The following is a 12,841-nucleotide window of genomic DNA, read 5'->3' as shown; positions in this document are numbered from 1 at the left end:
ATGCAGGCTTATGACGCCTTTGGCCAAAGGGTTAACTAAATAACCAAGTATTTAATATTATTATTATTGAAGTATTTTACTTTATACTTTTCATTATATATGTTTTGTCAATTGGATGTAGCATTGGGCACCCCCTGTCTCTTCTTGCATTAGCAAGCATGCACTTAAGGTTATTACCTGTCTATACTATTGTCATCTGCTCCTGCCTTTCTACTCCAATTGAATATAGTCTTTAGAAATGTACTAGTATTCTGTATTTAATGTGGCTGCCTGTTTGCCAAACTACCACTACCCCCACTCTACCTCCATGACCCCTAGCTATTTCCCCATTCCTATCTATTCTGTCTAGTCCATTACCTCTTGCTTGTCCCACCACCATCCTTTCTAGTTTCAAATCTCCTCCAACCTTTCTAACATCATGCCCCCAGCACAGAAGATCCCTCATGTTGAGGTCCAATCCATCCGTACTATAAATATAGAACCTCTCCGAGAAAGACTCCCAGTGCTCTAAAAACCCAAACCCTCCCCCTTCCCACATCACTTTCTTAGCTCTACATTAACCTCCCTAAACTCCAACTGCCACACTGGGGTGTTCGTTTGAGGTGATGTTAGGCAGAGCTTAGACTAACTGCGCGGCCGCACACGCAACTACGCGCACTCCTGCAGCCCCAGCGATCTATGCACTTGGCTGCAGGAGATTGGGGAGGCGATGTGTTGGCGTGGCGGGAGTGTGGCGAACCCGCACGTTGCGACGCCAGCAGCATAATCTCTGCCTTATTCTTTGCTCCTAAGAGATCAGCGCTAAATGCAAGAAACAAGATTAACAAACTTTGTACATCAGACAGAGATTAAAATATTTGCTCCCTGTGTATTTGAGCAAATTGCATTATATATAAAATTGCATTATATATATAGTACCAATGTTTCTGTTCTCAACAGTTCTTTCATTAGGATTACCATCCAAGATGGGGATGCTCTTCGTATCTTTCTCTATCTGCAGTAGATTTTATTGTCTGCCTCTGCAGATGTTTGTTTTTTTATAGCCAGTATTCACCAATGTTGGGGGCCACACACCTTTCTATTTGTTACTTTTCATGTCTACCAAGAGGCTGCTACGGGAGATTTTTATTGACATTGTTAATCCGAGTATGACTGGGATTTGGGATTTATGGTTCAGCACCATTATAGGTCTTTGGACCTATGTTGCAAATTCAATTCCCTGTACTGGAGAAGAGAACACTTGGACTCAAATGACTCAAATGAATGAGACAAACATCTTCTCCAGCACAGGGGGAAACTTTACAGCATCTTTTTTTAAATTACACTTTTACACGCAATACCCACTTGTGGCCTTTAGAGGTCACTCCAGGATAGGAGTGTTATTGCTTTTCTCACCAACTCACATGAGCCTATGGGGCCTATTCAGGTAGCTTCAATAACTAACTCATTGAGCATTTTGAGCACTTCTCGAACGAGTTGGCATAGGTAGCTATTCAGAAAGCTTGGATAACTTGCCAAACTCGCTTGAGAAGTGCTTCTCCCTGATCAGTAGCGCTCCCGCACAGACAAACCGTACGGGAGCTCAAAAAATGCTCAAACTCTATTTTTTTGAGATATCAAACAATTCAGGTAGCTTTGATGATCACATCGCGGCTGCAACTCGCGGGTTCTCCTCTCGCCATCTCAAGGCGAAATGGGATCCGCGATGTGCCTGAAGAAAAAAAGTATTTTTACTGCATCGGATTGTAGCCGGGAGTCTCCGGAGCTGACACACATTAATACCGGCCCCGGAGACCCCCTGCTTCTATCCTATGTAATAAAAACACATTTACAGGCAGCTTCATTACCTTAGCGACTAACTGCTAAGGTAATGAAGGGATTAAATACCAGTGCCCGGTTAATTGGGGGTAAATGTGGTGGGTGAAGGTTGTATTTGGCCCGTGGTTGGTGTTTAGGCCTACCGGGAGGGTTGCAGGAGGAGTTAACCACTTCATTACCATATCGCTATGATAGTGAGGGGTTAACTCCTCCCGCAACCTTCCCGGTAGGCCTAACCACCTACCCTGGAGCAACTACCCCCTTCACCCACCGCCTCTACCCCCAAGAAACCAGGTACTCGTGTTCAACACCATCATTGCCTTAGCAGCTAGCCGCTAAGTTAATGAAGCTGTTTTTATTTTATTTTAATAACAGAGTATTGTAGCAGGGGCTTTCTGGAGCAGAACCGCATTAATTTCAGACTCGGGGACTCCTGCTTCCCAAGTTACAGGCCCCAGTTTCAGGTGCCAGTATCTCCCTGCATTGTTTAAATGTCCCCTCGTCACGTGACCGGGACATTTAAACTTGCAGGAGATACCGGCACCCCATACCGGGGCCTGTATCTCGGGATGGCGGGGGGTCCCCGAGGCTGAAATGAATGCCGGTCAGCTCCGGAGACCCCCTGCTACAATACTCTGTTATTAAAATGTAAATAAAAACAGTGCGATCGCCTGTAAGAGCTGTGCAGGGAGATGCAGCTCTCTCTCTCTGTGCAGAATGTAGGCAGATCACACAGGCAGCACTTACAAAAAGGCTGCGATAAGGACACTGCTATCCCGAGCAGCATTTTCCTACCTCACAGTCTCTGACTTGCGATAATTCTTTCTGAATACCGTGATAACACAAATGTCAGACCGTGAGGTAGGGTCATGCCAAAACGTGCGACTTGGCAGTGATTTTATCGAAGCTATTTGAATAGGGCCCTATGCACCAAAGTGTGATGCAAATGGTAATTATATTGTTAGCGCTCATTTACTTGAATACCTATTAATGATTGATAATAGCTGTTGTGTCTCAGTCAATGTTGAGAACCGTCAAGTAGACTTATCACAGGCTTAAATAAAATGAATCCAGTTGCTTTTATTAAGAGATTTGCGTTGTATGGCCCAGATCCACAAAAAAGGGGCTAAGCTTTAGCACACTTTTACTTTCATTTTCATATGAATGGGAGTAAAAGCATTCTAAAAAAATAGCACAATTTTGCGGATCTGAACCTATGCTGGATAATAGTAAAGGAACCTGTAAAATAACTGCAGTGCTTTACATGCTCTCCCCAGTTTAATGTAAAGTGAGATACTGTATGGAATGGAGTCCTGGACCCTTTTACAGAAGACCTGTACTGGATCTTAAAGGAGCACGCCAGGTGCCAGTATGTGATTTATTTTAAATACCTCTGTAGCTGCTGCTAGTATCTGTGTGTAGTTTACAGCTCCCGTGGCACATGGGTCAATAGGAAGACACAAGGGATGATGTGGCGGCTTCCTATTGGCCCACCGGACTTTTAGACTTACACATTGCGAACCCAGCCAGGGCTTCTACTGGCAGCACCTAATTATCTCGGGAAGCAGGGTGTCCCCGGAGCTGAAATCATCGCCGTTCAGCTCTGGAAACCCCCTGCTTCAAACGTTTTTTTTTGTTTTTTGTTTTTTAAAGAGCCGCCGGGAGTGTATAAAGATATTACAATAGCAATCACCATGTAGTGTATTGACCACACTGTTTCTATTTAATGACTTTTTGCATCATTTATTGTGCCTAGAGGGAGCATTATACTGTATGCCAAGTTGATATGTTGAATATATCACATAATTCAAAACATTAATACAGTAATGTCTGTCATTTGAACAAATAAGTATATTTCTAGAGAACTTGATATGCACTGCTGACGGGATGGCCTTAGGGCAAGATAAGCCTTTGGCCCCGTGCATTCGGGAGCCCCACACTCCATCCTCTTCTCGGTGCCGGGATCCAACTTCCACCCAACCGAAGGGGGAGCTGGAGGAGGAGGTGCAGGACCCCTGGGCCGGACCAGTAGGACCGCTTCTCACCCCGAGGGGATGTGTGTGTGTTTTTTCTTCGATATGGGGGTCGTACCTTCTCCGGAGCGGCCCTCCTCCTGTAGCTTCGTGTTGCCATGGTGACTGACGCTGCCAGAGGAGGGCCGCTCTTCAAGGTAAGTATCCTTAACTTTTCCACGGGAAAAGTGCCCCGCTGCCAGCGTGCCGCCTTGGGCCCCGCAAAGACTAAGGCCGGCCCTGCTTCACACAGTTATATATTCATGCGACCATCTGTAATATTTCATCCCAGCAGTAAACGTCAGAGACTCTGGCCTGCATTGTGGTCACCATGAAACAGGTGAGAAAAAAGTGTATTATACTCTTTTTCTTTAGGCCTCGGGCCAGAGTGGCGCTGAGCGGGCGGACGCGCTCATGCTGGCTGCTATGAAACACATTGATGCAATGTGCGTGGCCAGCGTGGGCGGGCGGCGCGCCTGCTCTGCGCTTAGATGGTTGCAGAGCAAGCAAATTTGAATTTGCCGCCCGCCAAGCGCGTCACGTGAGCGGTTCGCTCAATGAGGGCAAACCAGCTCCGTGACGCCCAGACAAGCGCGCACTTAGCCGGACACAAATCGCCCGGCTGAGCAGGACGCGGCACACCAGCGCCAGCGCGCCCGCTCCCTGCCTGGCCGCAGCCTTACATATTTAAACAAGTAAAATGGTGTTCAAAACATAACCCCCTCAATATGGGCCTGTTACTTCATTGTGCTGTTCACAGCAGAAAAAAAACATGTAATACCTTGTCCATTTCAATGATTAGGGCAAACGTTTTAAAGTAGAACTTAGGAAAGTCACAAAGGAGGACAAACATCTTTAAAAGATCCTTAAAACACCATTTGTCTTCAGAATAATAAAAAGAACTTGAAGGAACATTCGAAAATGAAGTTTCTTGTCAAGGTGAAAAATGGGGGGGAAAAAGAATAATTTATCTATACATGCATTTTATTAAACATTTTTTTTTTTTAAATTCTCCATAGTGCCAAAGAGTTTTACCACACACAGAAAGTTTTAATGAGACAGACGAAAAATAAATTATTTCCGTGTTATAAGAAGTACAAGCTGTATAGGTTGTTAAAAGGACTGTTTACTTGGAGGGGTGCAGTTTCCACATAGAGTTGTTCAGCTCTATTCTTTATGCATTCTCTACACATGCCTGTATAGCATTGACACGTGTCAGTGCTTGAGAGCTAACAATGCATTGCTGTCCCCTGACACTGAAACGCTGGATGGCTTACAGGTAATAGGGCAATCAGAGACTCTCAGGTTTCGTGCAGCCAATGGCTGGGCGCCCATACTTTCTAAATATGTAATCCCACAAGCAACATATGATGTCGCTGGAATAAAGGATAAGATCTCATTTACCTTCTCCACCATTTTTAATGTTATGTATGTAAAATGTATAACAAAAAATACCATGATAACAAATACAATAAGTAGTTTGTGTGATATATTCTGCTTATGTTGCAAATATAGCATCTCTTTATTTCCCTTTATGTATTAATATGTATATACTAGGGTGGGGGCTGAGTTTAAAAAAACAGACTTTCCTAGTTGCAGGGAATTCTAAATAAGGATTTTCCCCTGACCGGGACTTGGCACGCAATGTCCTGGAACTGAAATCAGCCTACAGTTACAGACACTACCGCTCTCCTCTCTCCAGAGGACTGGAATTTACTTGATGGACACACTGCTTAGAATCTCCAAATCTCATTGGCTCAGGGGTTTATAATTACTTATGATTCCCGGGTACATTTTTAGGGTATCCAGCAACTCTGGGCCCCGACTACCTAGGCACATTCTGACAACACTTTCTCCGCAAAAAAAAAACCTTTTAAACTCATACCACGGCAATCTCTGCTTGCTGGCACTTCTGGAAAGGTAAAAACACATTACATACTTTATTACTGCACATTACAGGTTATGCATGTACAAACCCTGGGTTCAAGAGCTGGCTCTTCTTGAACCCTTATTACGGATTAAGGGTAACCAAACTAGCTTAAACCTTAATTTGAGAGGCTGGTTACCCCCCTACCATCACAATGACTCACAAGTTTGAACCACTTCCTGCACAGGTTCTATTTCTCTCTTGCCATCCTGCTGGCCTTTTAGGCTCTGCCACCTCATTGTCTTGTCTACTGGGCTACTTCGGAAAGGTTCTCTCTCTCTCTCTCTCTCTCTCTCTCTCTCTCTCTCTCTCTCTCTCTCTCTCTCTCTCTCTCTCCCTCTCTCCCTCTCTCTCTCTCTCTCTCTCTCTCCCTCTCTCCCTCTCTCCCTCTCTCCCTCTCTCCCTCTCTCCCTCTCTCCCTCTCTCCCTCTCTCCCTCTCTTCCTCTTTTCCTCTCTTCCTCCTCCGCTCCTCCGCTCCTCCTCCTCGCCTCCTCATCTGTGTATCTCCACACACCTGTTGCCATGACGTCTCAGCTCCTCAGGATCCAATTGGCTAATTCTGCTCTCGGGAACGCAGGAATCACACGCAGTGGCCTTTCATGTCAGGAGACCACAGATAACACTCAAGACAATATACATACAGTATTATAAGAAACCTCACTGCGCAAATGTCCTACAGAGTCACTTGATCAGTTACGGTAGCCCGTGCGCTAACTTAAAGGGCCACTGTAGGTGCCAGAACAGCATTGGAGCTCGTGTACTGTTATGTAGATTAAATGGTTGCAGGCCTGTTACTTTACAATGGGTGTCGTGCCCAAAACACTTAGAAAGGATACTGATGTGTTTGTAGGAGCGATCTCCCAGCTGCTTTCTGGCTTTATGACTCAAAACTTTGAACCACTTCCTGCACAGGTTATCTTTCTTATTTGCTATCCTGCTGGTTTTTTTAGGCTCTTCCACCTCGCTCTCTTGTCTACTGAGCTACTCGGGACAGGTCCTCTCACTTCTCTCTCTCTCTCGTGGGTCTTCCTCTCCACTTACTCCTCCCTACCTGTGTATCTCCACACTCCCATTGCCATGATGTCTCAGCTGTTCACGATTTAATGGGCTTATTCCTTTCTTCTGCTCTTGCCCCTGGCTGGCGAGTATGTCTATCAATACACTTGACACTGTGGTGTGCAGAGCAGGCTACCCCCTTATATCCACCGGGGGCAGCGTGTATACATAAATGTGTACTAAGGGGTGTTACACAAGCTTTTATTTCTAATACCTAACAGAGGCTAACGCTGCTCTGATCCCAAAGTTATTATCATATGCGCTGAGTTATAAAGCAGAGTAGACACAGTGGCGGCGACCATGTTGCACAAACGCAAAATATAGTATTATGGTATTTCTCTAAAACAGAAGATCTCAGAGGACTTTACATTGAAACGTGATCATAATAACAAGTGGGACGTAAGGTCAATTTGAAATAAATATTATTATTTTTGGGGGCCAGTATGAAGTAAACCCTGATCTGCCTCTTCCTCAGCCTTTATCTCTAGTAGTGGACAGTGTTAGGCCTTATCGTTGTCCTATTTTAACATGCAAATCTCTGATAACATGTGCCCTTATGGGTGGCAGGGTCAAGTCCTTTGCAAACCTTTTCAGGAGTTGTGACCACTTTATCCCTGGGTGGCTGTGAGGGGTTTGAAGGTTGCAAGGTGTTCTTGTGATGAGGAGGCAGGTATCACCTCTCCTGTCTGCCTGGGCTGCAGGAAAAATGCCCATGCTGCCTAATCTAATCCTTTTGCTACTAAGTGGGAGTGTCTGAAACGGATTCATCTACAAATGCAGTGCATGTCACTTCCTGCGCAGAAGCATTATAATGCTATATCTTATGTAGTAAAACTAGCCTTCACATTATTACTTGGTGGAAATTATATTCCTATGTTCCTAATGTCAGACACTCAGTTTTGCTCCTTTATTGACTGTCAGAAAGAACAGAAACAAATCAAGGCAAACTGCTGTTATTTTCTCTTAGTTTTTTTTTCTGTTTTTACACAAATCAATATAAATAAAGCATTAGAATTCCCTTCCGATGTTCTCTGAATGTCACAGGTACCGGCACACTAGGGGACATTTAGGGACACTGTATAAATGTAGCTCATTTTTCAGGTGTCGCTCTCAGTCACCGCTCCATAGGAGCAGTGCATACCATTGGCACAGAAGTGGAGGGGGCATGACGTCAGTTGGTGTCACTGTGTGCCTAGCCGCATCCTTGTGATTGCTAACCCAAGAGGGGATGTGGTCACAGTCTCAGAAGACTGGCAGTAAGAAATGGTTGACTTGATTAAACATATAGGCCCTGGTCAGTGTGTTGTGAAACTATATTACACTTGGCTCGGGAAGATTTCAGCCCCATGGGAAAGAGTGACAGTGCTATTTCACAAGACATCTTCCAGCTCCAGCAGACATCTTACAACCCCTTTCACCAGTGTCTAATGGCTTAGCACTGCTTAATAAATACGGGCCTAAATCTTCCCATATGAGGAAAGAATAACCTGACAACGTAATAAAAACATTTTTAAGAAAACAGTGTTATTTAACCACTTTTCAATGTGTTGCAGATCTGTGACTGCAACAAATGTGTTAGCCCAGAGTGAATACAATAATATATATATATATATATATATATTTTATTTTTTTTTCACATACACACACTATGTCCCTGCAGAGTGACATTTTATATTAAAAAAAAACCTCCTTTGGAGGTGTAATGGTTTTGCATTAAATGGGGCATGTAGTTATGTATTACAAATCTGTGCCGGGGAGCTTTATACCAGTGCTATTATTACAACTGGTATTGATACTCCAGCCTGCTGCACAATAGCTAGTATAATCATGCAAGCCTGACACAGGGTTCAGTCCCTCCAAGGACCAAAGTGACATGTTTAATGGGTTGAATCTAGGTGACTGGTACTTATTATAAGTATGTTTAAAACATGTATTTAAACTTTTGATATTTCCCTAATACCCAGATGCTTTGGAAGGTTTTTTTCCTAATCTTTTTTGTGACAAGGCCAAATCCATGCAATGTACCAGAAGCTCAATCACGTCACTGGTTCTTCCCTAGCAATCCGAGCCGTCTTTAAAAAAAAATTGGGGCCCTGGGCTAAGTGTAAATTGGGGGCCCACTCACAAAGGTCACATTTAAATACAAATACAGTATGTTTGAACAACATTGAAAACTTTTATTGAAACGTCTGCAAATATTACTACAAACACAAACATTGTATTTATCTACTGTACATGTGTCTCTGTTTCTTAATTTGCAGAGTCACAAATAACATCATCCAATTCGATTTCATGAAGGATATCTGATGTGATTGTCATCAAGGAAAGAGCGTTCAATCTTGGCTGAAGCAGCAACTGCAGAGCTCAATCTTAATAAGTTTCAGCTTGGAAAAAGACCTCTCGCCTTTGCAGTGTGTGGCCGTCAGGGATGGGAAAATCCACCAAGCAATTTCAGTGTTAGGAAATGTTGACGCCACTGTGTTGTGCTTTAATAGTTTTTTGTTGTACGTTTTTTTTTTAAATACATTTCCGACATGAATTAAAACTACCTACTCCATAACAAATTGTAGGAACATTATCTCAAAATACGTTATACAAAGTAAGGCTATACCAAATTAAAAGCAATATACAGTTGTAATCACACCAGGAAAAAAATATATCTAAATGATAATTAAGTAATGTTTGCTGCGTTCAGTTACAGCTACGAATTTAAAGTGACATTTTGGGCCACAGTATTTGTGGAGCCTGCAAAGGGTTGGGGCACTCGCTTTAAGGGGCCGATGCAGTAACTTGCGAGAAGGCTGAATTTGGCTGTTTTATTGCGAGATTGGCATGTAGTATGCAGTTGATGGCGGTATGTGTGCGAGTTAACTGAAAAACGGCATATGCAATTGTTGCCGGAAATCAAGCGCCGGCGGGGTGGCGAGAATGGCTATATCGCCATATTAAGCAGCACGCAGAATGCAGTAGATGCCGAGTAAGATCTCGGGGGTGCGCGGGAGAAACTCCTTGCGAGAAAAGCGCCAAAAAGCTGCGGCACCAACAAGCAGGCGAGAGCCGAAAATTTCAGCTGCTAGTGACATTGTTGTGTCATTGTACTGTTGCTGCTGGCAACGCAGCTTCAATTGTGTTACATGTCATTCAGAACCTGTTACATGTGTTGTTTATATTAAAATACATTATTAATGTTAGCCAAAGGTGTCTGTCTTGTGAATGACAAGCAGGTATGTTCCTAAAACTATCTATTGAGGGACAGCGCTGTGAAAGCCTTGCTAATGTCACTAGCAGCAAGAAACACACTGCTGTGAGTAACAGAATGTAAGGTCAAACTATCATGAGGTGATTTTTTCATGTTCAAAAGTTGCCGCCAAATTCTTCTTCAATACAGATGCATGAAGTGATTCCCCACTTGCTGCATGCACGGGTTACAGTACACACAGCAACTCACTGACATGTACTGTAAGCTTTGCAACAGAGTCCAACACACAGACACAAATGTACATGAAATGTCACAAAACACATGCACACATGTATCACCTCTTCACGTGTCAAAGAACAGAAGACACAACTGTAGCACTGCACCAGGTATGTTTCCAAAAGTATCTAATGAGGGACAGCAGTAAAAGGTTTGCTAATGTCAGTAACAGCAAGACAGTCACTACGGTGAGTAACTGAATGCTATAAGCAAGAAGGAGGTTTTTTTTTATTTATGTGCAGAGGTTGACGCCACATTCAAGTGAAATACGGATACATGCCGTGATCCGCCACTGACTGCAGGAACTCGCAACATGTGCAACTCACCATTGTATCTCACAATCGCTATTTACTGCATTTAGCGGCAAATTCCCGCCAAACACAGGAGATTTAAGCGCGCTGCCGACACACACATATCGCAAGTTACTGCATCGGCCCCTAAGAGGGCCCTGCGCAGCATCACTATCACTAAGCGTCACCCGATAAAAGCTTTATTATTATTTTATTTCAATGTTTCAGTGCCACGATGCCCCTTCGTCAGGATTAAATAAACATACAAAAGTAGAAATATATAGGCATAGCTGTGGCATATAAAAAAAAAGACTACTTCTGTATATCCATAGACTCCCCTCCACACACACACACACACATACACATACACACACACACACACACACAAACAATTACAACTAAGCCTACAGAATATATCAATTGTAAATTTATACAAAATATAGCAGCATGGACCTCCTATGGAATGTAGAAAACAGCTACAGTAGCATTTCTTTCCCCAAATATTAAATTTGGAAAATTCCGAAAAACAAATAAACACAACTATTTGTAATAATATTTCCACCGTTTTTTTTTTGTTTGTTTTTTTTTAATATCGTTCCTATATTCATGCATTAGATGTATATCGTGCAAGAAAATAAAAATATATAACAGTGGACAAAATGCTCGATTTTACTAATATAGTATATTTCCCTTGTCAGAAAGTGCACACATGGACACACTCTCAATAACAAAAATACATGTCATTTTTTTATAATATGGAACAAAAGAAACTACATGAAAAAAAAAAACAGGAACAATGTAATGCAGCATTAATTCCATACAGAACCATAGTGCCCAATGTGAAGATCCAAAATGCTTCTAGCTGCAGATGTATCCTGTATCCCTTGACACATGTTTAATTTGTTCCGTTGTCATACATCTTATAGCTAATACATTATGCTTGCGTGTCACCAAATGAGATGCATAGGGCCCTCATCTTCCTTAAACAAACCCTTTCCAGCCCTTTCTTGTGCACATTTAATATTACTATGATTATCCGTCATGTGGACCTTCAAAAATCATTTGATCTTGCTACATACCCAATCCACTTAATACATTTCAATAAATATACTACATAATCGCTCAAACAAGTAACATCACTTTTTATTCTAAAGGTCTTTTTTGTTTCACGTGATGACATGTATTTCCATAAATCATAGAGTTACCATCATCCATTACCATAGAATCGGGCATTAACTGCAATAATAGCACTATTTGTACACTGAAAACCAACAACTTTTGTACGGAAAAAATCAATTTATTTGAATATTTATCAACCGGATCCACTTTAACAAGCGGATCCCTCAGATTCGTACTTCTTTTATATGCTAAAGTTCTTGTTCTGGGTGATAAATTCGTTTCTCTACAAATAAACAGAACAATATATGACTGATACGGGAAAGAATTACAGTGTTCCTCTTAAAACAAAAACAAATGTATTCCTTTTTCACAGTACATTTGTTCAAGGCTGTGATAACTTTTACATGTCAAGGAGAGACCTGTGAGGTTTTGCTGAGTCAGAAAATGCTCCATTTATTTGGAGATGGTTTTGACGCCTTAAACAATATTCAGCTGTCGAATAAACTAGAGTAAGTAAAAATTGCAGTATGTGTACAAGTGGAGATGTTCTGGGACAGAAGAGGACCTCCCTAACATCTGTTTCTGTCAGTGTTATCAACATGAAGGAAGCCATACAATAGATATTAGGAGATATTAGGAGAGATTAGTAGGAATATGGTCTAAATACACTGGAGCAGCCACTCTTATAGGTTGTCATTATGTTGTATAGAGAAGCTGGGGAGAGTGTGGAAATAACTCTAAGAAGACTAGTTAGCACGATCCTATACATTAATCTGCTTGCAAATTTGAGGGGGCGAAATTTGCAAGTCACTTACAGAGGAATTACTCATATACCCAGTCTCCAAATCTTAAACCGATGCCTGGGGAAAATTCAGTACAGTAGGTGAGAAATACTTTGTTACTTTGACACTTAAAGATGCAAGTGGAAAAAACCCTCTCCATGCATCAATTTTACATTACAAAGATCATGTGCATCATTCAAAGATTTTGTGACTACAAAGTTATCAATAACAATAAGAAGTTACATATTAACTGCATATAACTGGAGGTAAATTTAAACTCATTTTTATCATATATAATGTGTTTTTCTTTTCCTATTCTCACATGATGATGGTATTTCATATATCAAACTAATATTTTGGG

This window comes from Ascaphus truei, chromosome 5, assembly GCF_040206685.1.
Source record: "Ascaphus truei isolate aAscTru1 chromosome 5, aAscTru1.hap1, whole genome shotgun sequence".
NCBI classification, from domain to species: domain Eukaryota; kingdom Metazoa; phylum Chordata; class Amphibia; order Anura; family Ascaphidae; genus Ascaphus; species Ascaphus truei.
The sequence above is the reverse complement of the archived record's forward strand: the minus strand, read 5'-3'. Positions refer to the sequence as shown.